Here is a 16,799-nt window from a genome sequence, read left to right on the forward strand (position 1 = left end):
AAAAAGACCACAGGTAAATAAAAATGGAATTCTAAACAATGTTCAGTTAACCCACAGGAAGACAGAAACAAGACAACAGAAATGAAAGAACAGAAAACAAAAAATAAAATGGCAAACTTAAACCCTAACATAGCAATGAGCACATTCAGCATAAATGATCTCGATACACCAATTAAAACACAGAAACTGGCAGAGTGGATTAAAAACATGACCCAACCTTATGGTGGGTACAAGAAACTCACTTCAACTATAAACAACTGGAAAGTAAAAGCAATTTGGAAGTAAAAAAATGGAAACAGATATATGATGCAAACATTAATCAAATGTAAGAATGAGTGGCTTTATTAATATTAGGTAAAGTAGATTTCAGAACCAAGAAAACCAGAGATGAAGAAGGGCATTGTAGTAACCCTTACCAATTCATTTTGTGAAGCTAGTGAAGCTAGTGTTACCCTGATACCAGAACCAGACAGACAATAGAAAAAAAAACAAACAAACAAAAAAAAAAACCAAAATAAACCTACAGAGGAATATCCCTCATGAATACTGATGCAAACATCCTTAACAAAATACCAGCAAATAGAATTCAGCAATACATAAAAAGAATTATATACTGTGACCGAGTGGGGATTATTCCAGAGGTGTAAGGCTGGTTCAATACTTGAAAATCAAAGTAATCTGCTGTATTTTATCAAAAGTCGTGTGATCGTATCAGTTGAGGCATAAAAGCGTTTGGCACAATTCAACACTCATTCATGCTATAATAGTCCCAGAAAACTAGGAACAGAGGGGAACTTCAAGAATTTGATAAAGAGCATCTATAAAATAGTTACAGCCAACATTATACTTAATAGTAAAAGACTGAGTGCTTTCCCCTTAAAACCGGGGACAAGGCAGGGTTGTCTGCTCTCACCCCTCTTATTCAAAATAGTGCTGGCAGTTCTAGCCAGTGTAATGAGGCAAAAAAAAAGGAAATGAAAGGCACATAAATTGGAAAGAAATCAATGAAACAGTCCCTCTTTACAGATGACATGATTATCTACGTAGAAAATCCCTAGGAATCTACAAAAAAAAAAAAAAAGTATCCCTTTTAGAACCAAGAAGTGAGTTTAGAAAGGTCATAGGATGCAAGATAAATGCACAAAAATCAGTTGTATTTCTATATGCTAGAACACTTGGACACCAAATTTTAAAATATAATACCACTTACAATTTTTTTAGACTGACTTTTAAAATTATGATTAAACTCACATAACATAAAATTAACTATTTTAAAGTAAACGATTCAGTAGCGTTTAATACACTCACAATGTTGTCCAACCGTCACTATTTACTTCCAGTACATTTACATCCACCCCTACTCAGAAGGAAACCACGTATCCATTCTCCCCTCCCCCATTCCCTGGCAACTACCAGTCTGCTTTCTGCCTCTATGGATCTACCTATTCTGGATATTTCATATAAAAGGACTCATACAGTATGTGACCTTTTGTGTCTGACTTCTCTCATTCAACATAGTATCTTTGAAGCTCATCGATATTGTAGCATATAGCAATACTACTCTTTTGTGGCTGTTTAGTACTCCATTGTGTGTACTTACAACAATTTGTTTACCTATCCATTGATGGACATTTGGATTGTTTTTACCTTTGACCATTGCGAATAATGCTGCTGTGAAAATGTGTGTACATTTATTTTTGAGTACCTCTTTTCAATTATTTTGTGTTCATGCCTAGGGGTGGAATTGCTGGGTCACATGGTAATTCTATGTTTAACTTTTTGAGGAACAATCAAACTGTTTCCAATGCTGGCTGAACTATTTTAGATTCTTGCCAGAAATGCATACACTTTTTTTTAAAGGAAATGCTTAACTGTAAATTTAACAAAGCATGTGTGAGACTTGTATGCTGAAAACTACAAAACACGGATGAAAGGAATCAAAGATCTAAATAAATGGAGAGGCACACCAAGTTCACAGTTTGGAAGTCTCAACATAATAAAATGTCAGTTCTCTTCAATACAGGTTTTATACAATTCTTATCAAAATTCCAGGAAGATTATTTTTCTGAAGTTTATATAGAAAGGCAAAGGAACTAGACTAGGTAAAGCAATTTTGAAAAAGAAGAATAAAATGGTAGGAATTGATAGTATGGTATTGGCTGAGGGATGAACACACAGATCAATGGAACAGGACAGAGAACCCAGAAATAGACTCACATAAAGGTGCAAAGGTAATTTAATGGAGGAAAGATAGCTTTTTCAACAATGATGCTGGAGCAGCAATTGGATATTTGTAGGCAAAAATAGTAATTTAAAAAATTAACCTTAACTCAAGTCTCATTCAAAAATTAACCTAAAATGAATCCTGGGCTTAAATATCTGACATAAAACTATAAAACTTTTAGAGAAAAAATGAGAAATTATATGATACCCAGGGCTTTTCAAAGAGTTCTTAGACTCGATACCAAAAGCATGATCTTTACAAGGAAAAATTGATAAACTAGACTAGACTTCATCAAAATTAAAAATGTTTGCTCTGTGGAAGATCCTGTTAAGAGAATGAAAAGACAAGCTTGGAGTGGGAGAAAGTATTTGCAAACCACATATCTAACAAGGCTAGTATCTAGAATATATAAAGAACTCTCAAAACTCAACAGAAAACAAGCAAACAATCCAATTAATTAATGAATGAGACATGAAGAGACATTTCACCCAAGAAGAGACACAGATGGTAAATAAGCACTTGAAAAAATGTTCAGCATCAAATGCTGATGAGGATGCTATGAAACTGGATCACTTACACACTGCCGATGGGAATGTAAAATGGTCCAGCCACCGTGGAAAACAGTTCGGCAGTTTCTTAAGAAACTAAATTTGCAACTACCATATATAACCTAGCAGTTGCACTCCTGGGCATTTATGAGAAAAGAAAACTCACGTTCACATATAAACCTGTAGATTGATGTCTATAGCTGCTTTACTCATAACAGCCAAAAACTGGAAAAAATCCAAATGTCCTTTACCATATGAATGGTTAAACAAACTGTGGTATCCCTGTGGGATGGAATACTATTTAGCAATAAAAAGGAAAAAAATAATTTTTTTAGAAAATATCTTTTTTTTTTGGAGGGGGGAGGTAATTAGGTTTATTTATTTTTTAATGGAGGTTCTGGGGATTGAACCCAGGACCTTGTGCATGCTAAGTATGCACTCTGCCACTGAGCTATACCCTCCCTCCATATAACATTCCTGAAATGACATTTTATAGAAATGGGAAACAGATTAGTGGTTGCCAGGGGTTAAGGAGCGGGTGGTGTGATATAACAGGGCAAAGTATTAGGGATCTTTGTAGGGGTGGAAATGTTCTGTATCTTGACTATCAATGCCAGCATACTGGTTCTATAAGATGTTACTATGAAGGGAAATTGGGTTAAGGGTATAAGGATCTTTCTGCATTATTTCTTACTGCTGCGTCTGAATTTACAATTATTTCAAAGTTAAAAGTTTAATTAAAAACAAAAATAACTACGTATGATTTTTCTGATAGAATCAGAGAACAGGAGACTATTAAAGATGACCAAGAAAATTAAAAATAGAAAAAACACTGTTAGAAAATAAATATATTCTTGTTGAAATCAGGAACTTAAATGCATAGTGTGTTGGTTTCCTATTTCTGCTGGAACAAGTTACCACAAACTTAGTAGCTTAAAACAACACAAATTTATCGTCTTATGGTCTGGAGGTCAGAAGTCTGAAATGGGTCTCACTGGGCTAAAATCAGTCTCAGCAGGACTGCCTTCCTTTTGGAGGCTCTAGTGGAGAATCCATATCCTTGCCTTTTCCAGCTTTTAGAAGCCACCCTCATTTCGTTACTCATCCCTCCATTCCTCCGTCTTCAGAACCAGCAACATCAGGCCAAATCCTTCTCAGGCTGCTAACTCTTAGCTTCCCTTCTTCTACCTCCCTCTTCCACTAGTAAGGACCCTTGCAATTACATTGGGCCCATACCAATAATCCGCGATAATCTTCCCATCTCAGGGTCAGCTGATTGGCATCCTTAATTCCATCTGCTACTTTAATTCTCCTTTGCCACGTTCACAGGTTCCAGGTGTAAGACCTGAACATCATGGGGGGAACGGAGGGGGAGGAGAGTATAATTACTGCCTAGCAGATGGGTAACACAGCGGATTCAAATATCAACAAAATGAAGAATGGAGAGACAGAACTCAAGAGGTTACTCAGAATGCAGCCAGAGAAACAAGATGTGGAAAATATGTGAGTTTCAAAGGCATGGGAGATAAAAATTCAGAATCCTACAAGAAAAGAAAAATCGTGTAATTTTTCTACTGGAGCTCAGGTAAGTGTAAACCGGAGGAATTCGCATCTTTAGCGTCTCCATTTTGGTGCTTACAAGTTTGCCCATTGTATCCCATCAACTTTAGGTTTGCAAAGTTTCACTTTTGAGTTGTGAACAAACTTTTCTCAGAAGGCAGCCTTTGATGGTAATTTAAATATTCATGAGCATATGTGGTCACACGATTGAATGTACTTTAGTGTGAGTGTGGCAACTTACAGCATCATCGTGACTTACGTAGATCTTTCTCGTTTAAAACGTTTTTAAAAAAAGATTTTATTTGTGTATTAACATGTTAAAACCCCCTTACAGGTCATTACAGCCTACTGTATGGAATATAAAATGTACACTGCCAAGAACAGGTTTAAGGACACAAAGAAAAGCTTAGCTTTTTAAAAAGCATAAATTCAAGTATATGCTCAGCTGTAGAAGGTTTCATTACGTTGAGTTAACTTTGCATTGGGAAGCAGGTGTCACGTTTTAACAAGAGTTTCACCCTCGTGCTCAGGCGCTGCCTCCGGTTGCGCATGCTGGGTTCGCACTCTCAGGAGGACGGGCCTGGGCTCGCGGCGGCCGTGGCCGAGCTGGCGCTGCCGGTTCCCAACGTGTCACCCCTGGGCGAGATCTCAGGCCTGCCGCTCGGCCCTGCGCGGTGGCCTGGCCGCTCCCGGCTGCTCCGGGCCACTTTCTGCGCGCTGCCTCTCCCGGCGTTAGCGGCGGGCGAGGCGGGATCGCAGCGGCTGCGGATTCCGCCTCACCCGCCACTCCCTCCCGGGCCCGGCCTCGGCCTCGGCCTCGGCCTCTTCCCGCAGCCCACAGGGCTCGGAGCTCGGCCGGAGGGGTGAGGTCAACTTCGCGGTCGGGCCAACCAGTTCCCGTTCCGGGCGGGAAGGCGGGCAGGCGGGCAGGCGCCGCGGCCGCCCTCGCCCTGCTCCTGGCGCTCCCCGGCCCGCGCGCCCCCGGCGCCCCCGGCGCCCCCTGCTCCGGCTCCGGCTCCCCGCTGCTGTGAGCGCTGCACACCTGGCGGCCAAGTAAGTCCTAGCGGCCGGGGCGGGTCGCGCGGGGCGCAAGTTTTCTGGGGTTCCGGGCGCCACGAGCGAGGAGGCCAGGGAGGCGGCGTCCTGTGAATGGGTGGAATTCAGAGCTGCCCTGGAGGAGCTCCGGGTGGAACAGGGCAGAGTAACCTGGCAGTTTGACAAGCGCAATGAAAAGTTAAGAAGGATCAAGTTCAGCATCTGGCGAATCGTTTATCCCACGGTGGTCCAGGCAAGGCTTCTCAATCCTGCCTGCACCTTAGAATCATCTGGGGCGCTTTTAAAATTCAGATGCCCAGGCCAGCTCCATCAGACTCCCTGCGGGTGGGACCCAGGCCCCTGTATCGGTTAAACTCCCCAGCTGATTCCATTGTGTAGCCAGGGTTGGGCACTAATGACCAAAGTGTGGCTGCCAAGAGAAGGTGGAAAGGCAGGGCCTTGATGGAGTCCAGCCTGCGGACGGACCAGCTGCTCTCAGTGTCCTGCATGGTCCTGGGGACCTGGCAGCCTTCCTCAGGCTTCCTGAGGTGCAAAGGAAATGAGACAAGGCTTGGCAGGGTCGCGTGAATAGTTTGTTCAGAAGAGCCTCTGATTTCAGTCTTTTGGCACACTGTGAAATACAGAATTGCCAGATTACCATGCCCGCTTGGTTCTGCTTTCCTAGAAATGCCTCCATTGTTGGCATTTAAAAATAAGTTAGAGGAAACCAGTAAACCCATGGCCTTGACAGCTTCGGGGTTTTCTGCTTTAAGGATGAAGCTAGGTGTGCTTGCCACAGGGTCGGGTTTGTCCCACCTAAAAGCTGCCAGAGATCTCCCATATTCAGGGAACAATAGGTCTGCCGTGGATATGAAGTGTGCACTGGTTGTACCGTTCTCACCCTGGGGGTAGGTGCTGGGGTCAGTGAGCTGTAATCACAGCAGGCAGGGCCACTGGACAAGACACAGACTTCTACTGCATATGTGGGGCAGATAAGAAAGGTAGATTTAAAACAAACAATAGCCTAGGAGAAGAGAAGACTTACAGAGGGTCTAAGGAGAGTAGATATTGTTTTTGTGTAATGAAGAAATAAGTTCAAGCTTTGGAGCCCATCAAACCTGGGCCCAAATTCAGATTCTGTCACTTCTGTGATATGTGACCATGGGGACATGATGTGACCTCTCTGAACCCCTGTTTTCTTTCTTGTAAAATGGGATTAAAAATAGTGGCTTTGTCCTGGGGCTCACTTAAAAGAGGCAATGTGTATCAAATGCCTGGCGGGGTTGGGGGATGACCCACAGTAGCTGCCCCATCAGCTTATACAGTTACTAACCACTGTAGTGGTGATTTGTGTCCAACAACTGTTTATTTAGTATAGCCACAGTGAGGGGTGGTTTCCAGAAGTTGCCTCCCTTGAAACTCCATTCCCCTGTTCTTTTCCTTCCCTGCTCAGGGGAAGGCTCTGGGGCTCCTTCCCCCTTGAGCCTCTGTGTACTTAGAAGTCTAGAGTCTCAGGCCACCAGCTTCTCTCCCCAAAGGGCTTATTAGTGGGTCTGGAGTACAGTTTTATTCCACGTGATAGGAATGGATTTCTTGACAAAAGAAGGCAGCCCTTAATCTTGAGGCTTCCTCCACCCTACGGCCACATATATCAAAAAATGAGCTCCCTTACAAAGCTGGGCTGTTTCCAGGGTCTCAGAGTTGATATGGGCACACACATGACTCTCCTGCTGGCAGCATCCTCTGGTCATGCCCTGGTTGTACCTGTTTTGCTACTGACTCTTGGCCTAAGGACAATGAATCCTTCGATGACCAAGAAGTCGGGAATCTGAGGAAAGGAGGACCACATCCTACAATTGTCAGTGGGGGTGTTATGCCAGCTGAACCTTTCACTCTTCCTACTCTCTGTCATTAATGATCACTTGTGTAGTAACAGCAGCCCTGTGTATTTTAGATTAGACATTAGAAATACTATGAACAGTGAAGTAATGTAGTCTAAAGATCAAGTGTTTTTACAGTGCTATTGCTGATACTTGCTTAAATGAGAATACCAAATTCTTGTCTCTTTTTATCCAAAGAAAGTTCAATATTTCTTCAAAATCTAATACATAAACCTAAGATTTGGGGTTTAAGTTATCAGTTTCTTCCACGATTATTGTTGTTTGGCAGTTTTAGGCAAGATGAAGTTTAAAAAGGTGAAGTTTATACTGGTGCTGAATTTTTGTCACGTGGAAGTTGTAGATATTTTGCAAGTTTCTGGAAGTCCTGTTTTCTTTTCTCATCTGGGCAAACTCAGCTGCATCTCATACAAAGGGCCTCCTTTCATCCATCCACAAGGTCCAAACTTGTTTTGTGGAAAACTCTCCGGGGCGTCAAATACTCAATGATGGCAAGTGTTTCTGTTTGTTTTCCAAATTTGACTCTTGTAGTAAGAGGCGAGTATTCACTGCCATTTCAATTACTTGATGGTTTTTACCCAGTGCTAGGAAGTTTGTCAAAGCAAGACTTTCTGGCTTGAATTCTTCTTGTCTTTTATCTAGAAACTGCCACAGACCAAACTGTGGGCAGAGATTCTGGTGCGGAGTGGCCAAGGCAACCTCGTCACCATCCCTCCTCCCCTTAGCCATCCTCCCAGCCTCTGGAGCTATTAAGCCATCATGGCCGAGGATGTTGTGATGCTGAGGGAATCCTACCTTGGCCCCTGATGGGGCCCGGTGCCCTGACAAGGCATCTGCTTCTACAGACCCAGCAAAGCAATTGTGTGTTATACGTCAGTAAGTCAATTAGGCACTCTCTAGTAAACTGCCCACTTTGAGGTTTGTTTTGCTGATTAGTCATTTTCCTCTAAATTAAAGAAAACCATAGTTTTCTATAGAACTAATGAAGAGGTCAACCCGAGGGCCCAGGTAGTTTGCAAAGTGAGCACCAGATTAGCACCAGGTTTTGGTAGGTTAATATTTTCATAAAGCACAAAAAGTCACCACTGCCATATCTTTGTATCAGGATGACCTTTCTCTGTGTCACCCTCATGATACAAGTTAGGGGCAGGAAAGAGTTGGGAGGATGGAGTGACTCGGTACATGTTTCGAGAGTCACACTTAGCTGGATAGGGCATCACATATTGCTAAGGAAAACCCTTCTATGGTAGAAGAGCTGGGAGAGGGTGATGATTTACATGAGAAAATATTTGTTCTGGTTTCCAAGAGATAAAAGTCTAATGACTAAGAACTTCCCATGCTTTGTTTTAACACATTCCCTGATTGCCATCTATGACCAAACCTTCTAGAAGGCATTGGGTGGAAAGCTAGACTTTTCTTTGGGGATATCCTAACTCCTTACAATTCAGGACAGCTGCCCGCTTCATGGAGCGGGCCATTCCAGGGCCCCACTTAACAAGGCCAGTGTTTTTCATTTAATATGAATTCAGGCACGCAGGTGATTTCAAGTGGAGTTGTGGAATATATAACAAATATTAGGCAGGCAGGACTTAAATGGAACCAAACCATGGGCTTTGATGTCAGAACTGGGGTCAAGCCCCTGCTTTGTTACTTAACTAACAGTGTGACCTCAGTCAAGACAGTTGAACTCTCCAACCCTGTGTCCTCCTTTTATAAAACAGTCATAATAATTCTTTCCTTACAGAGGGGTTTTGAGTAGTTCACGAGACAGTTACTGTAAAGCACGCAGCACACCACCTGGCTTTCAGTAAATGGTAATTATGTTGATGGGAATGATTATGATGATTACCTGGGTTCAAGTGCTGGTCTTGCCATCTCCTAGCTTTGTGGCTTTAAATAAACTACTTAACCCTCACAAGCCTCAGGTTTTTATATCTGTAAGAAGCAGATAACTCCATCAGTTTGGAAGGATTGGCTTGAGGCTTTAATGAAATGCAATAAAGATGCATCTGAGCTAGTAGACCCTAAATAATGATAGCGAACACCTACATAGGTTTACCATGTGCAACACTGGTGGGAGGGCTTTAGGTTTTTGTTTTGGTTTGGTTTTTTAGCTCATTTAATCTCCCCAACAACCCTATTTAGTCGTTACCATTTTCTCCATTTTACAGATGAGACAACTGAGGCTTAATGAGATTAAATAGCCCAAAGTCAAGATAGTAAGGATCTGAAGCAGAGTCCGGGTTCCTAATCACTGTACAGGACTCAGTGAGCGCCCCTCCCGCTCGGCCCACCTCCCCACCCTGACACGTGCCTCCTGGAAGGGACCCACAGATGTGCGTGTGCTCTTTGCAGGGCCGTGTTTCTGGATACAGGGCCCAGCTTCCAAAGGACTGCCTGCCTCCAAGTGCTGATGGAGTGATCATAGGAGACGTCCCCCCACCTCCCACTCCCAACCCTGATCTACAACCTTTAAACCTCAACCATTGCTTACAGTGGATGATCTAATATCTACTGGGGGTGGAGGGGTGAGGCTGGTATTGACTGACCTTATTAGGGTGGATCATGTTGTTTATTTTTAGGTAGATGTCTCAGTGCACTGAGATTGTTAGCCTGGGTGTAATAAACCACAGGCATTCTGTGTCTCTAAGCCCATTCTAAAACATTCACGGGGACAGGTGGGCAGGCTATTTGAGAAGACAAAAACCAGGCCTGGAAGTTTCTAGAATGGGGTTCAGACAGGCACAACAGTATGTAAACAACACCTCATAGAAAATGCAGTGGCCTGTTCCAAGTACACAGCCTTTTAAGAAAATTCCTTTCTCACCTTTTTTTTTTTTTTTATACCCCAGTAGCTTTTGCCTCCTTTTGAGCTCTGGCAATCTTCCAAGAAGCCTGGGTCAGTGGAACTCAGAGCCCAGAAAAGGGAATTCTCCATGAGTGAACTGTAAATGCTTCAGCATTTCTGATAATGAACTGGTGGTGGTTTTTCTGACCTTCCCATGAGTGTGAAATGCTTTGCTGGCTCCCCAGCCTGGTGTTGGAGGCTGTTAGCTATATGTATCTCCTGGTTCCTCCTGGCTCTTTGGGGCTTCAATTTTTTAACATGTTAGTTCAACAAATATTATCAGAAGACCTTGCTGGTGCGAGGAATCTACTAAATTTGGGGGATGCAGCAATGAATGAATCCAGGGGCTGAGCGCCTGGCCAAATGGAATTTGCCAGCTCTTGAAGGAGGAAGAGGTGGTAAACACAGGTAAATACGTAGTCATAAGTGGGGTAAGCGCTGTAAGTGAAAACAACAGTATATCATGAGACAGATCAGCAGAGCTGTACTAGGATTAGGGGAGTCTGGGGTCTGTGCCTCCAAGAATGAGCCTTTTCAGCTAGTTCTTGGGAATGAAGAGTCAGAGCATACCAAATTCAGGGAACAGCATGTTTGAAGGCTCAGAGGTGGGAAAGAATGGGATGTGTTGAGGAAGGTGCAGAGAGAGCTGAAGAATGAACCAGCTCGGAGAGGGTGTGGAGAAAAGGGAACCCTCCTACAGTGTTGGTGGGAATGTAATCTGGTGCAGCCACTATAGCAAACAACATAGAGATTTCTTAAAAAACTAGAGTTATTGTATGATCCAGCAATCCCACTCCTGAGCATATATCCAGAGAAAACTCTAAGTTAAAAAGATATATATGCCCCTCAGTGTTCATAGCACCACTATTTACAATAGCCAAGACATGGAAGCAACATAATTATCCATCGACAGATGACTGAATAAAGAAATGGGATATATATACAATGGAATACTACTCAGCCATAAAAAAGAATGAACCAGTGCCATTTGCAGAAACAGGGATGGATCTAGAGATTATTATACTTAGGGAAGTAAGTCAGACACAGAAAGACAAATATCATATGATATCACTTATTTGTGAAATCTGAAAAAAATGACACAAAGGAACCTAATTTACAAAACAGAAACAGACTCCCAGACATAGAAAACAAACTTATGGCTTATCAAAGGGGAAAGGAGTGGAGGGTGGGATAAATGAGGAGTTTGGGATTAGCAGATACACACTACTATGTACAAAATAGATAAACAAGGACCTACTGTATAGCACAGGGAACTATATTCAATAGCTTGTAATAATCTATAATGGAAAAAAATCCAAAAAATATATATATATAATATATATACACATATATATATATAACTGAATCACTATGCTGTATGTACACCAGAAACTAACACAATATTGTAAATCAACTGTACTTCAATTTAAAAAAACAACAACAGCAATGAACTGGCTCAAGCCAAGTAGAGCCTCCTGGGCTGGGAAGGATTTGGAAGTTTATTGTAAAGGGCAGTGGGAGGCCTTGAAGAGTCCCCACTCCTGCCTTTTCTCAATGTCCGTAATCTACAAGGAAAAGATAAGTAACAGCCCCTACTTGTTAAGCTTTTTAAAACTTGTCCTTCGTGTGTACGTGTGTGTGTGCCAAAACCCAGTATAAACCTTGTCTTAGTGAGACAATCCTGGAGATAGAAATTATGGTTTGCAATTTCTAATGAAGGAACTGAAACTCATAACAGAGAAAAGGTGGCAGAACCAAGACCGGAAGCCTGGCCCCTAGCACCTGCTCCGTGGTTTTCTGGAGCAGATGTGCGTGGGTGCGTGTGGGCCAGCGAGGTGCCAGCATCCTTCAGCAGGAGCCCTGATGGATGCACAGAAGTGGAGTCTAGTCCTTCCTGGCTCCTTGGAAACAGGAATGAAAGGGCCCAAAAACAGCAGAGGCAGGCTGGCAGCGTGGGTGTCAGAGTGTGGGAGTCTGCAGGTAGAAATGCTGGGAACGCCTGGCCAAGGGAGAAGGCTTTGAACAGTTTTTCATGCTACTCTGTTCTCTCTCTGGCTTTAGACCCAAGGCTCTAAAAAAAGGTGCTTTCCCCACCCTATTCATCTACCAGGGAATTTGCATACACTTAAAACAAAAAAAACAGGAAAAAGACTATTTGAGGTTTTGGGGTCACAGAAAAAGCCTCTGGCTTTGGGGCATCTGCATTGCCCCCTTTCTCCTCACTCCTGTGAAGCCGTCCTGAGGTCACAGAGTGAGAGGTGATGGCAAGTCAGGTGTATCCCTAAGATAGGTCCTCGCTAGGTGGGGGCCCACACGTCCTGCTTCTCACAAGACTTGGCATCTTCTCGACCTCCTGCTGCTGCTGCTGAGGGTCAACTCCCACACATTCTAGGCACCGTCCAGCCGAGCTGCAGATACACGTGTGTCCCAGACGGTGAAAGTCTCCAGCTAAGCATTTTGGCCAGTGATCAGCCGAGTGTTTATTTGTTCAAGGCCAAGTTTCAACGCAAGCCTCTGAGGTGACTAACTTATTTTGTTCTTGTGAAGTGCCTTTCATTTGAGAAGTTCCACACACTTTCCGTTTTATTCCTAAATGCCATCTCCGGCTTCCAGACCTGCCACTTCTGTAGAACTTTCTTCTGCATAAGCACTTAAACCCACCTGTAGAGCTGCAGATCTGGGTCTGATTCAAGGCTCTGGTGTCTTATGTTGGCTTTCTTAAGATTAAAAATATCCTTTATTAAGATAATTTTTTAATTTTTCTAATTGAAGTACAGTCAGTTGTGATGTGCCAGTTTCTGATGTACAGCACAATGTCCCAGCCGTGCATATATACATATATTCATTTTCACATTCGTTTTCATTAAAGGTTAACACAAGATATTGAATATAGTTCCCTGTGCTATACAGAAGAAACTTAAAAAAAAGTTTTATGTACTGGCCCCTCAGATGAATGCCAAGCATGGCGTTTTGGAAGTTTGTTTTTCAAAGCCTGGATACACCAGGAAAATGCAACTTAACGATTGTATATCAGCCCCATAAGGCACTGGGTGGTGGGGGGCATTGTCACAGAATAGTAGGTGATTATGTGCCAAGAAAATGTATAGACTCTAGAATGCTCTGGAAATTGAGGGCTTTGGTTAATATTTTAAGGCAGCAGCTAGTAGAAAAGTCTTAGAGCAATAGAAAATACTGGTGCCAACAAATCTGAATTTATCTACTAGTGAACTTGATACATGACACTCCCTAAGTGAGCCTGTGAATTCTGGAAATCCACATGTCCATTCAATGGGCATTAATAAAGCACCTGTTATAAGCAGTGTGCTTTGCTAAATTCATTCATTCGACATTTTTAATCTAGCATCCGCTCTGTGCTGGAGATATAGGGACTAACCAGACGGACACCATCCCTAGAAGTCAAATGCTGGGCCTCAGAGGCGCACCAGACAGAAGCCCCAGTCTAGGACACCCTCTCCTTGATCATGACAGAAGCTTGCAGCATGACCAGTGCTGTGCTAAATGCCATCTATGTATTAACTCACTGAATTCATACACCAGTCCTGTGAAGTAGGTACTATTACTATCTGCATTTTATAGATAAAAACACAGAAGCACAAAGGGGTGGTATATTTGTCCAGAACACACAGCTAGTGATTGGAACCAGGTAGCCTGCTTTTAGAGTTTTGCCCCTTCCTTGCCACAGTCAAACGATGTGATGAAAGAACTTACAAGGAAACAAGTGAAGTGCCACATCCTCCGAGAGAGGCGGGGATGAAGTACCAGGGGCGTTCCCGGGGCGGAGAGAGGGGCCGAGGGGAGGAACCCGGTGAGGTGTGGCCTGGGGGAGGCTCTCGGCTGCTGAGGGGCTACTCTTGCCAGAAGTAAGTGAGAGGGCATTCACCTCGGCACCAGGAGACCTGGGTTCTAGTTCTGGTTGATCCAGACAAGACTGCCTTGCCCAGTGCCTCAGTTTCCTCATCTCTGTTTTTATTTTTAATGGAGGTACTGGGGATTGAACACAGGGCCTCATGCATGCCAAGCACGTGCTCTACCACTGAGTCTTCCTCCTCCTCCCAGTTTCCTCACCTTTAAAATGGGGGTGTTGCATAGTGTTCTGTTCCATACCAGAAGTCTACAGTTCCAGTGGAGAAGGGAGGGCTGGCTCTGCGTGCACTCTGAATAGGGTTTCTTGACCAAAAGAAGATGCCTGGCTCTGAGGCATGTGAAGTCAGACGTTTGAGTTCTCAGAAGGCCCAGCCAGCTGTGGAAGGATGGCTGCCTTCCATCAGCGTCCACTCCCGAGTGCTCACATGGTCTGTGTCTGCATTCCTCCCTTTGTAGGCAGGATGGCAGTGTCTGTATCTGGAGCTCAAACTATGTACTACTTCGCAAGAGAGAGAGAAAAGGAGACTGAGAGATGGAGGGAGTAAGGGAGAAAGAGAAGAGAGATTGGGAGACTGACTGACTTTTCTGTCTGCTTTAAAATTTTAAGGGATCACATGCTTTCAGATCCTTAAAGTAAATGAATGTTAAGGGAGCTTAAAAGCTTCATATAATGATTGTAGCCTCATCCATTCTGCTGAATTTTCTCCAGAGGGGCCATTAGTAGTTTTCAGGCATGACAGAGACATATAAGATTGGGCTTGTTTTCCAGACTAAGAAATTGAAAACAAAACAAGAGAAATGAATAAACTCCCCCAAACCTCAAAACCCATGAGAGATAGATGTAGACGCTTTAAAGAATGGTAGCCTGGGTTTATCTAGTTTCTGAAGCCTGGAGCCCAAGTTTTTGCGGACTTTGCAGCAGGGAAAGTTGGACCCGCTGGAGTTGACCCATGGTGCGTGACCTCTGAGCCGTCCTGTCAGTGTTGTATGTAAATGGGCTTGGTCTCAGCTTCCTGCTCGATTGCTGACCTCGGAGGGGGGTTGGTCTGCCCACCTCATTGTTGGGCAACTTGAAATAAGGTGGAACCTTGCTGTCCACACCATCTATGTCAGCAAACACGCTGTGATTATCTTCATCACTGTGAGACCGGGCTGAGGAGGCTGCGGGGCCCATTCACTGAAATGAAAACTGATTCCAGAGGGGAGTTTCCCCAGGAGAATGCAGGTGTGACCCTCGGTGCTCGCGGGCATGTGTGTTCAGGTTATGCGGGGGTTTACGGTCAGGTTGGCAGAGCTTGTTTTTGTTGGCAGGTTGCAATCTGGGTAATGTCATCTCTGAGGTCGGTAGGGACCTATTTGAGGTAGGCAGTGAAGAGTGGCTTTATATTACTTTACCTTAAATCTGAATTCAATAAGTAAATAACAGTGCTCAATTCCTATTGTCCAGGAGTGTGGCAGACAGAATGTTGTAGAAGCTTATATTGTGCGTGGCAGATGTGGCTTTGTTGGAGGTGGTATTTGCTGGATAGATTTGAGCAATAGGATGTGGTTTTAGCGGAAAGAGCTACGGTGGTTTCCTCGGTAACGGTAACTATTTGGGTGGGGAGCAGATAATTGCGTGGAAAGTGTGAGGTAACTTTGGCTTCAACCATCAAAATTGAACATCACTCGGGGTCAGAATGTTACACAGAAGGCAGCTGAGCCCGTGTTATTGTAAAGTGTTCAGAGGCTTGTGTTACATGAAAGCAAACAGAAGACCGAGGAAAGGAGGAAACGTTTTGTAATCCTGGAGCATTTTTTGATGTGGTATTGCTTGAGGTCCTAAGGTTTAAAAAAATCTACCTGCAAGTCAGTTTTGTTGACTCTTTTGCTCTGTTCCATTTTTATAGGGCTTGATTTTTCCGTTTAGATTCCTCATGTCAAACCAGATTTAGTGGTAATACCATGAGTGGACAGACTCCTACTAAATTGAAGATGCCATAAAACTGTTCCTGCCCACAAACTCATCAGCTTGACTGTGATATTTTACCAAACCAGGAGGAGCTTTCCATTTGTTGACAGGTGCACAAAAAGAGTCATAGCATTCCATTTGAGTGTGTTTGGTTTTAATGAATTGTCGTTTAGTTTGATGGGGACCGAGCACTTTTTCCTAGGAAGGTGGGCTCTGAGTTGAAAGTCAAAGTTCCTTAAAACAAGGTGATCGCTGAGAATGTTGCATTGACCTGCCGCCAAATGTCCTAAGATGCTTTGATGATTACAGTGGCTCTAAAAGAACTTTAAATTAAACAAGTATATATTTTTCTTATACAAAATTAAAACATTACAAATAAAAGTGCTGTACCAATCCTGGTGCCTTTCCTTCCCTGTCCGGAAGTAATCTCTCTTCTCATAAAGCATGTCTTCTTCCAGACATTTTTCTTTGCATTTATGTTCATAGGTGTATGCCTGCCAAAAGTGTATAGTGTTTTGTGTCTTTAGGGCAGACAAATGGGCAAATTATATAAATGTTGTTATACTCCTTCTGCAACTTGCATTTTTCAAATGGCAATATGTCTTGAAGATCTTTCTGTCGGTACATAGAACTCCACCGCATTTTTTTCACCAGTGATCATATCTGCTGAGCGTTTATGGTTCCCATCCAATGATTCTAACAGATGGTTGTGGTGGTGGACTGGGCTGAGACGGCTGAGGTTCTGATGTGGGGCAAGTAGCTGCGTGGAGTGAGGTGACAGGCTCTGGGACCACAACAAGCAGATGCAGCCACCTCGGTACCAATGAGGAGAATGTGTGACTTGCTCGTG

The 16,799-nt window shown here is 43.4% G+C and overlaps 1 protein-coding gene across 5 annotated transcripts in view; it reads left to right on the top strand.

The window, feature by feature from the left end:
* Window positions 1-4,239: 4,239 nt before the first annotated feature.
* The window catches only part of NOD1 (nucleotide binding oligomerization domain containing 1), a 58,415-nt gene continuing 45,855 nt past the window's right edge, over window positions 4,240-16,799 (top strand). For 4 of the 5 annotated variants that reach the window (XM_072964745.1, XM_072964744.1, XM_072964743.1 and 1 more), the window contains exon 1: window positions 4,884-5,385. The gene's annotated coding sequence lies outside the window, so the exon portion shown is untranslated. Of the gene's footprint in view, window positions 4,358-4,883; window positions 5,386-16,799 lie in introns of those variants that run through there. The other variant, XM_072964747.1, reaches the window with a different exon arrangement.

This window comes from Vicugna pacos, chromosome 7 (genome assembly GCF_048564905.1).
Source record: "Vicugna pacos chromosome 7, VicPac4, whole genome shotgun sequence".
In the NCBI taxonomy this organism is placed as follows: Eukaryota; Metazoa; Chordata; class Mammalia; order Artiodactyla; family Camelidae; genus Vicugna; species Vicugna pacos.